Source organism: Capsicum annuum, chromosome 10, assembly GCF_002878395.1.
Source record: "Capsicum annuum cultivar UCD-10X-F1 chromosome 10, UCD10Xv1.1, whole genome shotgun sequence".
NCBI lineage: Eukaryota > Viridiplantae > Streptophyta > Magnoliopsida > Solanales > Solanaceae > Capsicum > Capsicum annuum.
In genome coordinates, this window is record NC_061120.1 from 45,831,967 (window position 1) to 45,851,793 (window position 19,827).

The 19,827-nt window shown below is 37.0% G+C and overlaps 1 long non-coding RNA gene across 1 annotated transcript in view; it reads right to left on the reverse strand.

Moving 5' to 3' along the window:
- The window catches only part of LOC107845500, a 50,422-nt gene extending 40,242 nt beyond the window's left edge, over positions 1 to 10,180 (reverse strand). The window contains exons 1-2 of the long non-coding RNA XR_001666872.2: positions 9,956 to 10,180; positions 9,627 to 9,699 (exon numbers count right to left, since the gene is read on the reverse strand). This is a non-coding gene — a long non-coding RNA (uncharacterized LOC107845500). The remainder of the gene's footprint in view (positions 1 to 9,626; positions 9,700 to 9,955) is intronic.
- Positions 10,181 to 19,827: the final 9,647 nt, after the last annotated feature.

A 19,827-nucleotide genomic window follows, 5' to 3' on the forward strand; every position in this document is an offset into this window, starting at 1 on the left:
TAGTCTTTATGATAGACCCTTGTGATGTTGTGGTGGATTTCCTAATGCGTTCTGAGCTTATCGGGGAGTAGTACTTAGCACCGAGAGGGAAATTTGGTATTTTCCCAAACCTATGTGCCACCGTAGGGTTGTTTGATGATGATATTATTGGCCAGAGAGCCCGATTATGATTATTGCAATTTTAAGGTCGTACTCCCTAGCAAAGAGTATGAAGCTCCCGCCAACGGGGGTTTCAAACGTTGGTATTCCATGTAGCTCACGTGGGGTTGTCGGTTATAGGAAACTCCTCTATCCATAAGAGTCATGTTTATTGAAATACCGAGTCACTCCTAGTTTTGATGTGGTAAGTCAAGTTGCCTATGATGATCTATAATGACTTATGAGGTTTTTCTCCTACATTTCCTATCTAAGATGTTATGAGTTACATGATTCAATGTCACTCAAGTCAGGTGTGTCATTATGGTTCGTATGTACGTTTTTACAAAACTTATGATATTATTTATATTTTGCATGCGCCCCTACATAGGTTTGGGAAAATACCAAATTTCCCTCTCGGTGCTAAGTACTACTCCCCGACAAGCTCAAAACGCGTTAGGAAATCCACCACAACATCACAAGGGTCTATCATAAAGACCAAATCAAATCTCTTTCTCATTTATCAAATCATATCAATTTGTGGACTCCTAACTCAACACATTTTAGCTCAAAACATTTTAATCTTCCTCAACATCAACAAGATATCAATGCATTGAACCATAACCGACTCGACATTTGGACAAGGATATGAAGACTCAATACATAATATTTTTAACAATTTAACTCATCAAAACTATCCAAAAAATACCAAGACTCATTACAACTTCAATATCAACATTTCTCAATTTGCCATCTCACTCTCATTTAAAGGTACTTGAGACATCAACCCATAGTAGGGATATAGAATTTCTAATATCAATTATAAATTCATAATAAGAAAATAGTGGTATGATTGTATAAATCAAGGCTTAACAAATTAAATCATCATACTCTCATGTTCCGTGTTCCATGTTTGTTACGAATCTGTGTGCTTTCCCCTGCTTTATATCCCTGCATTCCTGCTTTACTCTGTTTTATATTCCTTATGGCTGCAGTATCTATGTTATGTCATCTGCTTCTGTGCTGTACTATGTGTTTGTGTGATATCTCGTAACTTGAGCCGGGGGTCTTTCGGAAACAGCCTTTCTACTTCATCAGAGGTAGAGGTATGGACTGCGTACATCTTACCCCCCCCAGACCCCACTAAGTGGGAATACACTGGGTTTGTTGTTGTTGTTGTTGCATGCGCCCCTACATACTCAGTACTTATCTTATGCTGACCCACATATTTCTCTATGGGCTACATTCTTACCATGATGTAGGTTCAGGTACTCAACCGCAGCCGCGACAGTGATATTTGAGTGCCGCATCTACGTTCCTTCAGTGGTGAGTCCTCATGGTTCGAGGACCAAGTTGCTAGTTTTGGTGTTGTTGTTTTGTGATCCCTTTGGTCTATTGAGTCAGTTGGGGGTTTGTCCCAATGGCTCGTTGATTTTGCTGTATAGAGGCTATGTCAAACTAGTGTATTGTTGGGTTGGTTTGTGTATAAACATTCCATATATGTACAGTCTAACAATATTCCGTGCCATGTCCGATGTGATATGATATGTACTTATATATATATCCTTAGCGTAGCGTGTATGTTGTTGTGTTCGAACCCAAGGGTAGTGTTTTTGCTTAAAGGGTTAGCTTGAGGCTACGTGTAGCCTTGGGCACCGTGTGGAATCTTAGGATGATATTTTGGGGCGTTACAAACTTGGTATCAGAGCCTAAGGTTGTGAAGAGTCCTAGGGAGTCTGACAAGCCGCGTTACGTAGAGTCTTGAGCATCGGTGTATAGTGCGCCACACCTATGATCAAGATGATGGGGGAGTTCTAGGAAAAGTTGTTTCTTTCTTTCTACAAGAGTCTATCATGCTTACAACTATTTCCTTTTGCTGTTAATTCGTGCGTTCTTATGACAGAAAATGCCTCCACGTCGAGCTCGTGAAAACAATAACTAACCTCAACCCGTTGATTCGTTTCATGAGACGGTATCCCATGCCAAATTTTGGGAAGCTTTTCATATGCTAGCCTAGGCATTTACCGCCAATACTTAGGCCAATGCTCTACCTTCGCAGGAAATTAATTCGGCAGTAGCATGAATTCATGACTTTATGTAGATGAATCCACCAAAGTTTCATGGGTTGAGAGCAGGTGAGGACCCGAAGATGTATGTTGATGAAATGAAGAAAATTACACAGATTATGTACGTGACCGAGGAAGAAAGTGTGGAGCTGGATTCTTATCGGTTGAAGGATATTCCCTATGACTGGGTGCAGATGTGGAATAAGGGTAGAGAGGAAGATACCGCTCTGGTGACTTGGCAATTATTCCAAGATGCTTTCTTGGATATATTCTTTCCTCTTGAGTTAAGGGAAGCTAAGATAGAGGAGTTTATGAATTTGAGACAAGGCTCCATATCTGTTAATAAGTATTGTCTTAAGTTTAATTAGCTATCGAAGTACGCTCCCAATATGATGGCTGACTCGAGGACTAGTATGAGCAAGTTTCTAACTAGGGTGTCGAGTTATGTGGTGAAAGAATATAGATTTGCTATGATCAACAGGGAGATTGATCTTCCTAGGTTAATGATTCACGCCCAACAGATTGAGTCAGATAAGATAAAGGAAAGAGAAAATGTAAGAGGGATATAGAGAGTCAGATCGAAGCAACAAGGGTCTGGTCAGACTAGATTCTCTGGAGGGAGTATCCTTCAATTTCAGAGACGTCCATTTATACTTGTGCCTTCCTCAGCTAGTGCTTCTATATATTGGGGCAGGCAGGAGCTCAGGAAAAAGTCGGTACCTTCCAGGTCTCAGGACAGTGTAAGCAACTGGCCTCATCCTCCTTCGTGTGCTAAGTGTGGTAAAGACCATTTGAGGAGTGTTATATGGGGCAGCGGGGCTGTTTTGGTTGTGGCAAGTTGGGCCACAACTTAGAGACTGCCCGTATGCCAGACAGCGGAGTCGTGATGCTCGTCCCCAGAGTCAGGCTACCAGTGCCCCACCTCCTGTAGCCCATCTAGTTCCTCCTCAAGGTATTTTATCTAGTACCGCTGGCGGTCAACGCCAGAATTATTTATATGCTATACCACCTCGTCAGAAGCAGGAGGAATCTCCCGATATTGTCACTGGTATTCTCCATTTTTCTATTTTGATGTCTATGTGTTGATGGACCCCGATCGAGTTTTTCTTATGTGACACCTCTGGTTGTTGTAAATTTTAAAACGAATCCTGAACTAATTTCTGAGCCTATTTTGGTTTCTACTCTGGTAGGAGAGTCTGTCATTGCTAAGCGGGTATATAAGAAATGTCCCATTACTGTCTTTCATCGGGTTATATATGCTGATTTGATTGAGCTAGATATGGTTGACTTTGATATCATTCTAGGTATGGATTGGCTTCACTCATGCTATGCATCTATTGATTGTCGTGCCCGTGTGGTCAAGTTTCTGTTTCCTGATGAACCTATCATCGAATGGTCTGGGAGTTTTGTGATTCCTAAGGGTCGTTTCATATCCTATCTCAAAGCTAGGAAGTTGATTTCTAAGGGTTGCGTCCACTATTTGGTTCGGGTTAAAGACACTAAGTCTGAAACCCCGACCATTCAGTCAATTAATGTTGTTAATGAGTTTCTTGATATCTTTTCAGAAGATCTCCCTGGAGTACCCCCTTGATAGATAGATAGAGTTTGGGATTGACCTTCTTCCCGACACTCATCCTATTTCCATTCCTCTGTATCGCATGGTTCCCACGGAACTTAAAGAGTTGAAGTAGCAATTGAAAGATTTTTTAGACAAAAGCTTTATCAGACCTAGTGTGTCCCCGTGGCGTGCACCTATCCTGTTTGTGCATAAGAAAGATAGTTCTTTACGGATGTGTATTGATTATCGGCAGCTTAATAGGGTTACTATCAAGAATAAATATTCGCTTCCTTAAATTGATGATTTATTTGATCAATTGCAAGGTGCGAGCTACTTTTCGAAGATAGACCTCAAATCCGGTTATTACCAACTTAAGGTTAGGGAATGTGATATCCCCAAGACAGCCTTTCAAACCCGTTACGATTATTGTGAATTTCTAGTGATGTCTTTCGGGTTAACTAATGCTCCAGCGGCTTTCATGGATCTTATGAACCGTGTATTTCGTCCATCGCTGGATTTATTTGTAATAGTGTTCCTTGATGATATTCTTATTTACTCTCGAAGTGATGGTGATCATACGGATCATCTCCGAATCATGTTGGAAACTCTTAGAACTCATTGGTTGTATGCTAAGTTCAGTAAGTGTGAGTTTTGGCTAAACTCTGTAGCCTTCTTGGGTCATATTATTTCTTTCGAAGGTATTAGAGTTGATCGTCCAAAGATAGAGGCTATAAAGAGTTGGCTTAGACCTATTTCTCCTTCTGATATCTAAAGTTTCTTAGGTCTAGCTGGTTATTATCATCTTTTTGTTGAAGGGTTTTCATCTATTGCGTCTCCTATGACCCATTTGACCCAAAAGAAAGTGAAGTTCAAGTGGTCCGAATCTTGCGAGAAGAGTTTTCATTAGTTGAAGACTCGACTCACTTCAGCCCCTATGTTGACTTTTCCTGACGGTGTAGATGGTTTTGTGGTGTATTGCGATACTTCCAGAGTCAGTTTGGGTTGTGTATTGATGCAAAAGGGCAAGGTTATAGCTTATGCTTCCAGGCAGCTAAAGCCTCCCGAGAAGAATTATCCTACCCATGACCTTGAATTAGCTACCGTGGTTTTTGCTTTGAAAATTTGGAAACATTATTTATATGGTGTTCATGTCGACGTCTTCACGGACCATAAGAGATTGCAGTATGTATTCACCCAAAAGGTGTTGAATCTTAGCCAGAAACGATGGTTAGAACTGTTGAAAGATTATGTTATGAGCGTGCTATATCATCCGAGCAAGGCCAATGTAGTAGGAAATGCCCTTAGCCGGAAGTCCATGGGTAGCGTAGTACATATGGAGATTGGTAAAAAGGACTTGGCCCGTGAGGTACATCATTTGGCTAGATTAGGGGTTAGGTTGTTTGGTGATGCTGAGGGTAGTATAGGAGTGCAAAGAGGTTCCGAATCCTCTTTAGTTTCAGAAGTGAAGGAGAAGCAAGACAAGGATCCTACCTTGGTCAGGTTAAAAGAGTCAGTTAAAGACCAAAAGGTGGAGGTTTTCTCCCAAGATGGAGATGGCGTTTTGAGACTCCGAGAAAGATTATGTGTTCCTGATGTTGATAACTTAAAGTAGAGGATTATGGCGGAAGCACATGGTACGCGATACTCCATCCATCCTAGTGCTACCAAGATGTACAATGATTTGCGGAAAATCTATTGGTGGAACGGTATGAAGAGGAACATAGAAAAATTTGTGGCGAAGTGTTCCACATGTCAACAGGTTAAAATAGAGCATCAAAGGCCCAGTGGTGTGATGCAAGAGTTTAGCATTCCTACTTGGAAGTGGGAAGAAGTGAATATGGACTTCATAGTTGGTTTGTCTCCTTCTCATCACCATCATGATTCGATTTGGGTTGTCGTAGATCGGTTGACAAAATCAGCTCATTTTTTGCCTGTGCATTCATCGTATACAACTGAAGATTATGCTAGAATATATATTCGGGAACTCGTCAGAATTCATGGAATCCCTTTGGCTATTATTTCTGACAGAGGTACTCAGTTTACCTCTCAGTTTTGAAAATCTTTCCAGAAGGGTCTCGGTACCCAAATTCGTTTAAGTTTTGCTTTCCATCCACAAACAGATGGTCAGGCCGAGCAGACCATTCAGACGTTAGAAGATATGTTGAGGGCTTGTGTGCTTGATTTTAAAGGTAGTTGGGATGAGCACTTAGCATTAATCGAGTTTGCTTACAATAACAGTTTTCATGCTACTATTGGAATGGCCCCGTTTGAAGCTTTGTATGGTATAAGGTGTAGATCACCCATTGGTTGGTTTGAAGTTGGTGAGGCTACCACAACTGGACCAGATGCGGTGTTCGAGGCCATGGAGAAGGTTAAGTTAATTTGGAAAAGGTTGAAAACCGTCCAAAGTCGTCAAAAATCATATGCAGATGTAAAGAGGAAAGACCTTAAATTTGATGTTGGTGATTTATTGTACTTGAAAGTTTCACCCATGAAAGGGGTGAAGAGATTTGGGAAGAAAGGAAAACTAAGTCCCCGTTACATTGGTCCATATAAGATTGTGGATCGCATTGGGAAGGTAGCGTATAAGGTTGAATTGCCCGTAGAGTTATCTAACGTCCATCCGGTTTTCCATGTTTCTATGCTTAAGAAGTCTATTGGTGATTCTATTGTGATTGATCCTTCCGAAAGCTCAGTTATTTAAGATAGTCTTTCATATGAAGAGATTCCGGTTGAGGTTTTTGACTTTCAAGTTCGTAGGCTAAGAAACAAGGAAGTTCCTTTGGTTAAAGTGCTTTGGCGAAATTAATCCGTGGAGAGTGCTACTTGGGAAGCCGAAGAGGATATGCACGCCAAATATCCCCACCTCTTTCCTATAAATCCTGAGCATGTCAAAGGTATCGTTCTCTTTTGATTTAATTCTTATTTCTATGTTTATCTTGGCTTGTGTGTTTTCTACGATATCTAAAAAAATCTAGAATGGAGTATATGCTTGGGCAAGATAATTTTTCTCTATATACTCATTTTCATAGTATTATTGACCTACCTATAAACATTTGAGGACGAATGTTTCCAAAGGGGAGATGATATGATGCCCCAAAAAATTTTTTTGTTAAGATCTCAGACGAAAATATGTTGAATTCTGTTCTTTATCATAATTAATAATTTTTACATGTGGAATTTCTGGATATGCAACCCGTCATCGCGTATAGCATCGAATAAGCTTTCCAACGATATGTGTATCATCCAAAACAGACACTCGAGCGATGAGTTATGATCATTCCGATCTAACCATGAATAGTGGTGAGTAGTAAATGTGCAGGAAAAAAATACTGAGGCCAGGCGAATTTTAGTGTCAACTTCAAACGATCATAACTCCTTGTACATAATGATCTGGGTGAGCTACTATATATCAACAGAAAGCTCTGAAAGTTCTATTTCCAATGAAAGGTTTCATCCAATTTGTCCATCAGAGCAAAAAGTTATGGTCGATCTACTTCAGCCTATCAAAACAGTCCACCAAAGGACAGATTTGACATTATTTGATTTTTAAGGGTATTTTGGTCATTCCCACTCCAATCCATCCGGGTAAACCATGGATTTAAGTCCATTAAGAGCATTCAATAGCTTATTTTTCTTCAAAATTTCCTAAGGATCAAACCCCAACCCTACTACTCCAAATTTCATCCTTCTATGTCTCTTGATTGAACCGTAGAAATTTCAAATTGATTTGGAATTCGAGTTGATCATGTTAAGGGCTTCGAGAATCACCCTTTATTTTTGTGAATAAAGTTCCAGAGTCAAAAGTTCATAATCATCTTCCATTTTTAGGTATGTGGGGCTTTGAACAAAATTATCCTTTCGATCTTGTGCCCGGTATTTTTGTTGAATTACATTGACATGAGATTTTACATTTTTTACCATAAATTGAAAATATGGTTTTATATCTTATATTATTGTCCATGAGCTATGGGATTATGTCATCTGATATGTGCATGATGTTGAGATGGAATTATGTCCAAAAAATATTTGATTATGAGAGTATCAACAACAACAACAACAAACCCAGTGTATTCCCACTTAGTGGGGTCTGAGGGGGGGTAAGATGTACGCAGTCCATACCTCTACCTCTGATGAAGTAGAAAGGCTGTTTCCGAAAAACCCCCGGCTCAAGTTACGAGATATCACACAAACACATAGTACAGCACAGAAGCAGATGACATAACATAGATACTGCAGCCATAAGGAATATAAAACAGAGTAAAGCAGGAATGCAGGGATATAAAGCAGGGGAAAGCACACAGATTCGTAACAAACATGGAACACGGAACATGAGAGTATGATGATTTAATTTGTTAAGCCTTGATTTATACAATCATACCACTATTTTCTTATTATGAATTTATAATTGATATTAGAAATTCTATATCCCTACTATGGGTTGATGTCTCAAGTACCTTTAAATGAGAGTGAGATGGCAAATTGAGAAATGTTGATATTGAAGTTGTAATGAGTCTTGGTATTTTTTGGATAGTTTTGATGAGTTAAATTGTTAAAAATATTATGTATTGAGTCTTCATATCCTTGTCCAAATGTCGAGTCGGTTATGGTTCAATGCATTGATATCTTGTTGATGTTGAGGAAGATTAAAATGTTTTGAGCTAAAATGTGTTGAGTTAGGAGTCCACAAATTGATATGATTTGATAAATGAGAAAGAGATTTGATTTGGTCTTTATGATTGACCCTTGTGACCCACAGATTGATGGACCATTCATCCAAGTGAAAAATAGTGTTTTAAAGTGGCTGAATGCTGATGTTTCATCAAATTTGAGACCTAGTTTTAAAGCAATGCCTATGTTCATATTATGGCAAATCTGGAAGAGAAGGAATGCTTTGAAACATGGTAAAGGATGTCACAGGTGAATATGAAGATGGATATTAATAGGAATTTGATATTCATGGCTAAGAGCTTATATCTTTGGCTAAATGACATTCCATATTTTTGGGTATACCTAGCAATGTTTTAGAAAAGTATACACCTAGAATTGAGTATATAGTAGTATCCTTGAGGATCCCTAGGAGGGGATTCTACAAGTGCAACTCAGATAGGGCTTCAAAGAAAATCCTAGACTAGCTTAGGAGCTTTTGGTGTGAGAAATGATGCTAGAGAACTGGTTTATGTTGTAGGTAGAAGACTTAGGGGAGATATCTACCTTGGAAGCAGAAGTGAGAGCTTTAGTTTTTGGATTGAATTACTGCATTAATTAGAATTTGCTACCACTCATCTTAGAGACTGATTCTTTATCTGTGAAGAAAATTCTGGATGACATATGCGAGATTCCTTGAAATATTTCAATGGATATCAGAAAGATCAAAGCTTTAATAAGTGAGATGGGTATTGAGGTAGAAAACACTTACATAGAAGACAGTCAGTTGGTGGATGTTTTTGCTAACTATGTTTTTTATTTTGCAGGTATAGAAAGAATAAATTAACAAACATGCATGAAATACTAAGAAAAGCAAAAGTAATATTGAACATGAATAGAGCTCAATTACCAAACCTTAAAATTACAAAGGTCCAAAATGGAAATTTTAATAATAGGGGAGCTAAATTAGTAAAGATTGAGCAAAACAGAATTCATAATGACTGCAGCAAGGCACAAAATAGGACAGACAAGCAAATTCAAAGGAGAAAACAATAGGAATAAAACAACAATGGAAGAAATAATAGTGACAGATCGACACCTGGGATTATACAAGGAGGAGCCTATAATGCTATTCAGCTATGGAAGAAACGACACACAATGAAAATACCAAGACATAAACAATGGAAATGCAAATAAATTTCAAAGATCGAGTTTGTTACGTGATAATGATGTTGATGAATCTTTGGTTTCATCTTCTTTAGACAGTGATATTAGATCCTTGTTGGGCTTAACCTGTCAAAAAAGTAAAGCGGAAGTGAAATCTACATTTTAAGTGACCAATTTTGAATTTGAGGAAGAGTATTTAGAACTTGGAAGTGAAAGCTTAGATTTGTGGTCATAAGAATTGAAGAAGTCTTTATTTGGATTAATTTGAAGGCATTTGTGAGTCGATGCAAACGCCCGAGATGAAGAAAACCTAAACTCTACTGGGATTACAAATTTGAAAAATTAACATCTATGATATAATCTTTGATACCAAAGTGCTCACCTTTGTATGTCTTCTTCAAGCGGAAACTCATGAACTTGGCGTCAATGGCATCTTCGTTGGCATCAACGGCGACTGGAGAAGAGAAGACACGAGGATATTTTTGTGGATTATCTAGAACTTTCCTGTTTTGCTTATTTGGACAATTTTGTCTAATTTTCCCCATTATCCGGTTTTTAGTGTGGGTCGACGACTTGGTAATGGTCTTTGTGTACATAATTTGTTTTGTTTTCTCATAAAATGATCAGCATGACCAAGTTTAAATTAAGGAAAAATTGCATATATACACAACGTAACTATTACTTGTTACATAAAATTTCTTCTTTGAAAAGTATTTATAAAAATTCCACATTAATTACATAGAATTTCTTCCTTTTAGATTTTATGTCTCTTCTGTCTCATACATTTCAAAACACCCATTTTTACTCTATTTTTAGGTCGATTTTTACTCCATAATTGCACTCCTTATTTTATGCCTATTTTGAAGCTACGTGATTTGGGGGATTTCAAATTTGTCAGTTATCAAGTATTAACTGAATAAAGTGATTAACTTCAGCACATTCTTTATTTAATTTTTAGTTTTTTTTTTCAATTTTACTAAATCAAATTTAGTTTCGAATATTTTTTGGTTGCATGTTTATATTTATTGAATTATCTGCTTTCGCAATGTCATACATATAAAATAAAGTATAATAAAAATGAATACACTTGCATCATACATAGAAAGTAAAGTATAATACATTCGCATACATATAGCACATGATGTTGTTGGAGTGTAACCCTTACATATAACACTGACATTATACATAGAAAGTAAAGTATAATACGTTCTCATACATATAAGGTGAAATGTTTTTACTTAAATATAAAACCGAAAATATTTGCATCATACATAGAAAGTAAAGTATAGTGCATTCACATACATATAGAACATGTTGTTGGAGCGTAAATCATACATATAACATTGACATCATACATAGAAAAAATGTATAATACATTCTCATATGTATAACAAATGCTGGAACGACTACGTAAATTAAACTATCTTCCATACAAGAGTGTAAATAAATATCATACACATACTGTTGTTTGAGTATAAATCTAATATTTGTAGTGTAAATTTTATAAATAATGTCAAAATATCATTTAAACTAGGTAATATATTATAAGTCAAAAGGGCAGTGTAGCACACAAATAAGAAGTTGCTAGGAATATAAACTTATCATGGACAGCCTCGACAAGTAAAGAAAAAGTTCATTCTAGTGTAGATGAATGTAGGAAGGTAGAACTAAGTGGAGCTGGCTAGGATTCATAAAAATGAGAAAGTAAAGAGCATAAATCAAATTGCTATTATGGCTGAAACAGAAGCTGAATAATGGAAAGAACTACCAAGCACAGATACAACAAAGTATGGCTTGGCTTGCCTACTAGGGGATAACGTAGGCGTCATCACGACTTGAGAAATTGGGTCAAGACAGCTTGGTTACAATATTGTGCAAGTTTTTACTTATAATATAAAACAAATACACTAGCATCATACATACAAAGTACTGTATAAAACCTTCTCATCCATTAATTTTTCCAATCACTCTATACAAAGTAATGAAGTATTTCAATTCAAATTCTAGAACATATAACGAATACTGATTTTGCGTTTCAGCTAATACTAATGCAAGAGCATCAAATTCAGTTCCTTCAATACAAAGAACAACACCGATTTCACGATCAAACTCTATCTCCTTATTAGACTTGTCAAGAATTGAAATACACAAAAGGTAATTTACAAATCCTGGAAAACTTTTCTTCAATTCGATGTACACCCTCACTCCATTATCATTCTTTCTAATAACTGGAGAGAAATTTCCTTCAACAATTTACTTTAAGTTTTTTTCGTCCTTCATCAATATTTAATTCTGTAGCAATCGTCAAAATCAATTTCAAGAATATTATACTTTCTGAAACAACAATTCCGTCACTTTTATATTGTTCATAAAGAATTTCAGACCATCAAGACCCTAAATGCCTCAACAATATAGTGATGTTCATATTGATTTTTGGAAATAGAAGAAAACAAATGTTTCTATTTTTTTTCAAATTGAATTCTAAATCGCAATTCAAAAAAATTGTGGTAATGATTCTAGATATTTTTTGAATTTGAATTATAATTACTACTTTTAAGCATTCACAAAATCAAAACATTAATTACTACCATTATTAAGGTAAGAGAATAATTGGATATGATTTTATTTCCATAACTTATGGAGAAATAGATTCCTCATACATTGAAGTTACGTATGAGGTACATTGACATGTACATATATTTTCTCAAATTTGGAAGAGAGAAAGTCAATTCAGGGTCTTATGTAATTAGTTTCATTTAGGATGAGATTTATGTTGTTTATCCTTAACTTAAAAAAAATTAGAAGTTTGACCGGTATATATACATATATGAAAAAAGAAGTGGCAATAGTTACTATAAGTATACATAAGAATCTTTTTTGAATTCCTATGATGCAGTTGCGGCTTATCAGCTGAAACGAATTAATTTAGATAGTCCTTTATAGCTCGGTGATGTCTAGATCAATGTGTTTTTAATTAAGAAAAACTCCCATCAAAGTTCACAAAGAATCTTTAGGTGTTTTTCATATAATTTATGGATATTTTCCAATATCAAGAAGTATAAAAACATCCTTTTTATATATGTTTGAATCATTGTTGGTCATATTACTTTGCATTTTTCTTTGGAGGAGTAAAATTCACCCACCAGGTTTTATTAATAATTAAATTCTTCCTCATTTAGTTAAAAGAATAAAATTGGTTGATATTTTGGCAATACTATGTAACATAAATATCATTATGGAAGAAGTTTATCACCGAAATGATAATTGATACAGCAAAATAGAGACTATCAATTCGTTTTCTAAATCGAAATCCTTTTCTTATAGAAGAATACGACATTGAGATTTTTTCTTGTAATGAAAATTGATCTCTATTATCATTTCAGTCCTAGGCCTTACATATGCATACTAACATAGTATCTTCATAGAGTATTTTTTCAAATCTAAAAATAGATACATTGCTTACATACTACTGAAACACCCAGGTGTTGGTCCTTGAAAAATTCTGAGTTTTAAGCTTACTTTCCTAACTACGACTCTTTTTCCGAGTCTTAGGGAGTCATTACGAGTCATAGGACCCAGTTGTAATGTGCCAAGTGAGATTAGTTTAAGTCACTATTTTGACTACGACTACCATGTTACGAGTCGTAAGGACTCTAAACGACTCGTATAATCCTTTCCATAAGGAAACCAGTATGATGCCCAAAGTATTCTTTCCTAAGTACGACTAACATGTAATAAGTCGTATGGACTTGTTACGAGTCATAAGGTCATTTTAGTACCAGACCAGTATTGGTGGCCTAGGACACTGTCCAGACTACGACTAAGGGGAAACGAGTCGCCCCTCCACTAAAATGGGTTGGAATGCGTTCCAATAAAAAGTAACCCATCCAATAGTATTTAATATCCAAAAAACTATCAAATAAAACACGTACCATGCTGAAATATCATAAGTACCACCTCGTCCTAGGCCATCGTACGGATAAATAGACGTATTGGTTCATGTAAGGGTGCATGTAGAATACCAAAGGGAGTTATTCATGTTCAAGCAAGTTTCAATAATATCATTGTCACTATTACAGATATACAAGGGCGAGTAGTTTCTCATAGGGGTACCTTACGAGTTGTAAGGTCACCCATAATGACTGGCGGCTTATTATCCAGCCTTTTAATGAGGGTATTTTAGATATTTTTCTCTTATTCCAATAATAAAACACGGCCTATAAACATACTTGGGACCCTATTTTCATCCATAATACACATCAAATACACACTCTTCTCTCTCAAATTCTCTCAAGCATCATACCTAGGGTTTCCAAGAAGTGGGTCATGTAGAGCTTCAAGAGTTGATTTCTCTCCATAATCTTAGGTATTTCAGACATGTGACTCTACCCTTAAACTCATTTTTTCTACTGCATAAATTTACATGGTTGATTACGTAGATTTGAAATAATGGTTTTAATATGGTTAAGGGCTTTGATATAAATGGTTCTGAAATTTATTTCTCTTGGTTTATTATGCATTATTCATGCTTTGTTAATGGTTTTGAACTTGTGGGGTGCATGGGATTGGTGAACAATCAAAGGGGTGATGTTTTCCCCAGTTGTGGTGAGTTTTGCTTTGACATATGGTTTTGGAAATTGAGTTCTCTCAACCTAAATGTGAAATTGATAATGATACATGGCTTTGTCACATATTTTGACTAGCTCACTTGAACTGATGCATTGGAAGGTTAACAAACTATGATATAATTTTATTGAACTTTAGGGTATGTGGATTCCCCATGTAAATGTTAATTGAACCTAAGGGGTCATGAATTTTCCTTGTGTGATGGTTAATGGATTATGGTATGATAATGAATTTGTAAGTGGGGTTGGTACGATGATACCAACTGGATGCCTAAATAGATAATCGGTTCAATAAATTGAAAATGTGTGTTAAATATTTTAATTAGGCTTAAAATCAAATTGTGTAGCCGATCCATGAAAGAGGAAATCCTGAGGGACCAACACTAAAAACTGCACTAGCCATCGTGGGGGTCTAGATGACCGAGAGGTTCAAGTTCTTATTATTATTATTATCATATGATTGGGAGGTTTGATTCCCCCATGTTATATAAATTGGTGCTTAAGTTACCTTTGATTTATGCTGGGAAGTTCGAATCCCCTATCAGGCATATGATATATGATAATCCTCTGGTTCATGAGGCTATATGCATTGGGGCCTTTTTAGCTGGGGGAGAGCTGGGACCATATAGCCTGTGGGTTCCTTGATTATGATAGTTATGCTACACAATCTAGGTTAAGATTTTAAATATTCATACAAATCCTTGTTCCCTACCCCAGCATATGGTATATATATAAATATATTTGTATTGATATTTGATGATGTGCATGGGATTTGATTGGTTTTGAATTATTACGCATGCCATTATTTATTCCCTTATCCCTGAGTTACATGCTAGTACTCCAACTGTTAACCATCTCTTGATGCTGTATCACTATGCAATGCAAGCGTCAGAACTTTTTCTACCTTTCTTGTGCAGTAATCAGGTGTTCGTAGATAGTTCGTGAGTTGACTTGAGGTGGTGAGCTTCCATCCTTTGAAAGACTTTATTTCATGTTTTGGTTTTCTATGTCATAGACTTTGTTTCAGTCTTGTTTTTGGCTATGGTCGGGGGCATGTTCGGATACTTTATTAGTATTCAGTTTTGTTAGAGGCTTTGTGGGTACTGTGGACTTGGGTATTGTATTGGTAGTTGGTATTGGTTATTGGTATCGGTTGTTAGTTATTGATATAATTTAGAATCTTTGAACTTATTTTACTCTATCTTGTTATATGTTTGGACTTCAGGCTATGTTAATGAGTGTTGTGCTCTGTTGACTAGGAAATTAGGGTGGCCTCTTGTCCTCGACATACTTAAAATGACTGTCACGGCTAGGCCTTGGTTCTGTTTATGACAAAGTTTGTATCAGAGCCTAGGTTCATGGTCAATTGGGTATCCATAAAGCCATGCCAAGTAGGCTCTCTTTTATAGGTGTATAGCGCACCACACTTATAAGGGAAAGGCTAGGAGGCATTTAGGAATGTTTTCCTTTCTTTTTATCTTATTTTCAGGTTGTAGAGTCTAAGGTTTTGAATCTCTCTAATTTTTATTTGCTCGCCTTTCGGACCATGCCTCCAAGAAGATCTGATATTCATGAAAACTCTTCTGTCATATCTAAGGACAATATGAAAGGAGCTCATTCTACTTCTAGGGTATAGACTCGGTCTAGGGTCACTGCTACTGATTGCCCCTGAAGTCCCATCAGTATCAACTAATTCTACTCCAAAGGGTGACACTCGTTCTCAGTCACCTTAGGGAGATATTACCAATACTGAGTTTCATTGCTTTATTTATTTGTTGACCCAATTAGTAATAACTTAGTCACAATAGTCGAGTCCTACTAGTATTACTGTGAGTTCTTCTGAGGCTACTAGAGTTAGCCAGTTTACGAGGTTGCACCCTCTAATTTTCACAAGTACTAAAGTTGAGGAGGATCCTCCAAGGTTCATATCTAAAATGGAAAAAATCTTTCAAGTGATGTATTCTACTGATATAGAGGGTGTGAAGTTCGCTGCTTATCAGTTGAAGGATATTGTGTATCAGTGGTTTGAGGAGTGAGATAGTCTAGGGATGATGATGTTGAGTCATCTTCGTGGGATAATTTTTAGGTGCCATTTTTGATGGCTTCTTCCCTCAAGAGTTAAGAGAGACAAAATCTAAGGAGTTCATAAATCTAAAGTAAGGAAGAATGATAGTAAAAAAGCATGCCTTAAAATTTCATCAGTTGTCACGATATGCTCATGAGTTAGTGTCTAGCATGAGGGATAAAATAAGAAAATCTGCTTTTGGGTTATCCCGTGATTTGATTCTGGAGAGCAAGGCTGCCTTATTGAAAAAGGATATGGACATCTCTAGACTTATGGTGTATATATAACTATTCGAACAGGAAAAAAGAAGCAAGCTGAGATAGGGAAAAGACAAAGTAAAAGATTTAGATAATTAGAGTAGGGCGGAGGCCAACAACAGAGTAATAGAGATGGTGGGAAATAGTCTTAGAAGAAGAATTGGGGAGTCTTAACTCCTATTCGACGGCTAGTGCTCCTTTCCCTAAGTTGTCCAGTGATCAACGTTTTCAGAGTAGTAATGGTTCTAGGTCATATGGTGCCTAGTATCAGTCAAATAGGGCCCAATCAACACCTTTATATTCTCCTTCCAGATTCTGTGGTCAGTTACACCGTGGTCAGTGTAAGAAGGGAAAGAACTGATGTTTTACTTGTAGTCAGATTGGTCATATGCATTGGGATTGTCCTTTAAAGTTTGCTTCTGGGCCAACACGATTCCTATTGCTACTTCATCAGCTCCTGCACCAAAGGATGCCACTTTTGGCTCCGACACTATTTGAAACCATCTCTATGCTCTTACTACCTGTCAGGAGTCCCAGGCATCTCCTGATGTCATCACTGGTATCTTAAAACTATTCTCTTGTGATATGTATTGGTTGCTTTATCCGGTTTCTACTCTTTCTTATGTGACCCCATTTATGACTGTGCATTCTGGTTTTGATCCCTAGTATATTTCGAACCCCTTTTTTATTTCTACCTTAGTAATTGACTTTGTGGTTTCTAGAAGAGTATATAAGGGTTGTGCGATATCTATTGGTGGTAGGAAAGCTTTGGTGGATTTGATTGAATTAGACATGGTTTATTTTGATGTCATCTTGGGAATGCATTATTGCACTTGTGCAATGCCTCTTTAGACTGTCTGACCTATAAGGTCATTTTTAAATTTCTGAATGACCTGGTTATTGAGTGGGAAAGGAGTTATCTAGTTCCTAGGAGAGGTTCATATCATATCTTAGAGCCCAAAAATTAATTTCCAAGCGGTGTCTTTATCATTTGGTTTGGGTTAAAAATTCTAACTTGGAGGGTCCTTTCTTATAGCTGTACCCGTGGTTAGTAAATTTCTTGAGGTCTTCCCTTATGATCTTCCTGATGTTCCTCTTGATAGGGAAATTTATTTTTGGATTGATCTTCTTTCGGACACTTATCCTATCTTTATCCCTTCCTATAGGATGGCTCCAATTTAGCTGAAGAAGCTTAAAGAGCAAATGAAATATCTCATTTATATGGGTTTCATTCACCCTAGTGTGTCTTCGTGGGGTGCTTCTGTTCTTTTTGTGCATAAGAAGAATGGTTCCCTTTGGATGTGCATTGATTACCGCCAGTTAAATAAGGTGATAGTAAAGAACAAGTAGCCTCTTCCTAGGATAGATGACTTGTTTGACCAGCTTCAGGGTGCTAAGTATTTCTCCAAGATTGATCTCTGTTCAGGCTATCATCAGCTAAAGATTAGGGAGGGGGATATCCTTATGACTGCCTTCTATACCTATTACGGTTGTTTTGAGTTCTTGGTCATGTCTTTTGGATTGACCAATGCCTCATGACATTATGGATCTCATGAATTGGGTACTCCATCAGTTTCTATATTTATTCGTCATTGTGTTTATTTATGATATTCTGGTTTATTCAAAGAGTGACGCATAGCATGTTGATCACCTCTATATTGTGTTGCAAACCCTAAAGGATCAATGTTTGTATGCTATGATTTCAAAGTGTGAATTTTTGTTTAATGCTATTACTTTTCTGGGTTATGTTGTATCTTGTGAAAGGATCATGTGGATCCATAGAAGGTGGTGGTGGTTAAGAAGTGGCCTAGACCCATGACTCCAACCGATATTTGAAGCTTCTTGGGCTTAGCCGAATATTATAGAAGGTTTGTGGAGGGCTTCTCATCTATTGTGGATCTATTAATTAAGGTGAGCCAGAAGAATGTGAAATTTCTATGGTCGGATACTTGTGAGGGGAGTTTTGAGAAACTGAAAAACTGGTTGACTTCTACTTCGATTTTGACGCTGTCCGAGGGTACTGATGGTTTCATTGTCTGTTTTGATACATCTCGGGCAGGACTTAGTTGTGTTTTGATGCAACATAGTAGAGTTGTGGCATATGGTTATAGACAGTTGAAGGTTCATGAGAAAAATTATCTGACTCATGATTTGGAATTATTAGCTATGGTGTTCACATTGAAGATCTGGTGACATTATTTGTATGTGATCTATGTTGATTAGAGCCTGCAATACATGTTCACTCAGAGGAAGCTAAATCTCAGGCAAAGGAGGTGTCTTGAGTTGCTAAAGGACTATAACATGAGTCTTTATTATCACCTAGGTAAAGCTAACATGATTGCTGATGTACTTGGCAGGTTGTCCATAGAGAGCTTATCTCATGTGGATAAGGAGAAACATTATTTGGTAAAGGATATTCACCATTTAGATAATCTTGGAATTCATCTCTTAGATTCTAAGAATGGTGGTATGTTGGTGCAAGAAGTGGTGAAATCATCTCTTGGTGCTGAGGTAAAAGAAAAGCAGGTGTTGGACCCTATCTTGATGCAAATCAAGGAGGATGTGGGTAGGCAGAAAGTGATGGCTTTCGAGATTGGTGGTGATGGTATCTTGAGGTTCCAAAAGAGGGTGTGTGTTCTCGACATTGATAGGTTGTGAGGAAGAATTTTGGCCGAAGCTCATGAGTCACATTATATTGTTCATCCTAGTTCAACAAAGATGTATCAGGATCTTAAAGAGATATATTGGTGGAATAACATAAAGAGAGATATGGCCAATTTCGTGGATAGGTGCATGGAGTGTGAACAAGTGAAGGTGGAGCACTTAAGGCCTGATGGATTGTTTTAAGAAATTGATTTGCTTGTGAAGAAATGGGATTAATATGGATTTTGATACTATTCTTTCACTGTCTCGAAATCAGTTTATATCTATTTGGGTCATCGTGGATAGTATGGTTAAGTCTGCTCACTTCTTGCCGATGAGAACTAATTATCTGTCGAGGACTATGCAAAGTTATTTATTCAAGAGATCGTGAAGTTGCATGGTGCACCTATTTTTATTATATTTGATTGAGGTACTCAGTTCTCATCATATTTTTGGCGCTTATTTTAGAGAGGTTTGGGGACTAAGGTGAGCCTTAGTATGGTTTTCCACCTGTAGACGGATGGGCAAGCGGAGAGAACTATTCAGACCTTGGAGGATATGCTTAGTCTTGTGTGATTGACTTTGGTGGTAGTTGGGTTGACCACTTTTCTCTCATAGAATTTGCCTACAACAACAGCTATCACTCCAGCATTGGTATGGCTCC